A 2,035-nucleotide genomic window follows, 5' to 3' on the forward strand; every position below is an offset into this window, starting at 1 on the left:
TCACCACGTGCCGGGTCGCGGCCGATCGCCACCTCGGGGCATGCGGGGAAGATCAAGACTTCGCGCCCCTCATCGACTACGGCGAGCTCCTGGCCTGGCACCGCGAAGCCAGAAGAACCTTCCCGCCTCCGCACCAAGAACTGTCTCGAGCGGAGGCGGTGAGGCTTCGACAACTGCAGGTGGAGTGTGTGCTGACGCCGACCCTGGCCCGGCACATGTGCCCGGACCTTTACGAGGACACTACGTGTACTGTGTGCAAGCGAGAACCGGCCACCCTCCAGCACATCATGTGGGGGGGGGTGCGAAAGTGTGGTGCGCGCTGGGGATGTGCAGTGCTCGAGAGACACGTATCCCGAGGAAGTGCGCGTGTGTGTGTGTTCTAGTGAACTCAAACATCAACGGAAGGCCATCCAGCGGCTCCAAGAAGCCCTGGCGAAGCAGCAGAGAAAGGGACCCGACGCCCCGACCGCCAACGGCAGAGATGCCAGAGGCAGTGATGGGAGCGGATGGATCCGAGTATCAGCAGCCTAGCCGGGGCACGAATCTTCGAGATCTAGGGCTAAGACTAATGTACCATTACCATAGTCTATAGATAGGGAGTATCCGCGCCCTGCGTGGCCGGGGACCTACGCCGTATGTTTTCTATAAAGTCTTTTCTCTCTCTCTCTTCGGCTTGCTAGCGGATGTCTTGATTTCTCGAGAGGCGTGGTCAGTGTGCCGAGGGGAACTGGTAGGGCCCAGCGCGGTCCGCCTGCGCTATTCCGGGAATGCGGAGTCATACTCGGGAGTGCTCCACCGCACTCGGAGGTGCAGAGTGGTGGAGGGGGGCCAGGAAAAAGAAAAGAACCAATCGGGATGGCGGAGGAGCAAATGTGCAGGACAGTCCGACGGTCGGGTGAAGACTCCGTAAGGGGGTGTGAGCGGGAGCTTGGGGGCAGTGGGTGGAACATTTATCAACGTGGAAGACGCTGGGGGGGGGGGGGGTATGGGGGTAACAGGACATTAGGGGATCCCCGTTGGTAGGCTTGCGGCGGGACGATCAGGGCTTCGTCTACGGGATCTAGTTCGCCTCGTCGTCACAGGTCACAAGGGCGACCAGACTCCTCACCCTTGGACCAGAAAAGCGTGAGCGACTGCCCCGACGAGACCGGCTTTTCTCCGGCGGCCTCTTTTGACACTTAATTTGCCAATGATGCTACCCATGCCTATTGTTAGGATGTAAGCCTCATCACAGAGAGCGTTTCTTGTGTGGTTTACAGCTTGCGTACTTGCTATGTTTTTCTTTCGTTGCCTTTGTATTTGGGGTTTTGCGGATGCGTGTTTTTTTTTTCTTGTCGCGTGCGTAGTTAGCACCGTGCATTAGCCACCCTGCGCGCACGTGATTCCCATTGTACAGTGCCTCAGGCTTAGTGCCGGCGCGCACGAATGCCGATGTCCCGTAAAGGATTTTTTCCTTCTTTTCTTTTTTTTCAAGGGTTGTCTGTCCCTATGTAATCTCGTCTGGTTCATGCAATAAAAATAATTAGTTTAAAACGTACTCGTGCACTCCTCTGAACTCTCAGTAACTCCAACAACTTCGGCACACGTGCCCGCGCGCGGGCCGGGCACCCTGCAAAAATACACAACTGATGTTGCGCCTCATTGTTTGCGCGAGCGGGCAAAGGGGGCTTGTAACAGAGAAGGCGGCACGTCCGGATTGTCATTGGGGTGGTCGAACGGTGTAAAAGCAGCACGGATATCAACCATCTCAGCCTCACTTTTTTGGTTTTGGGCTGGCCTGCAGAATGAAAAGTTTCCGCACTGTGTACAGCGGTCCATGAATTAAGCCAGTAAGGCTGAGTGTTTTGGTTACGCTGTATCAGTGGTTCTTCATTTGCACGAGTAGCTGATGTTGGGCGGGCGAGCGTCTTGGTGCGGATTTTCTTTAGAAGTATGAATGGGGTCCACCGCATTAGGTACGTGGTGGAAGACCGCTCCGTATACCTGCCGCTTGCATTGTTTTCACTGCGGAGGACGAAGGTCGGGGTGCCGGAGG

This window comes from Haemaphysalis longicornis, unplaced genomic scaffold (assembly GCF_048455015.1).
Source record: "Haemaphysalis longicornis isolate Haplotype H1 unplaced genomic scaffold, Haemaphysalis longicornis Haplotype H1 scaffold_19, whole genome shotgun sequence".
In the NCBI taxonomy this organism is placed as follows: domain Eukaryota; kingdom Metazoa; phylum Arthropoda; class Arachnida; order Ixodida; family Ixodidae; genus Haemaphysalis; species Haemaphysalis longicornis.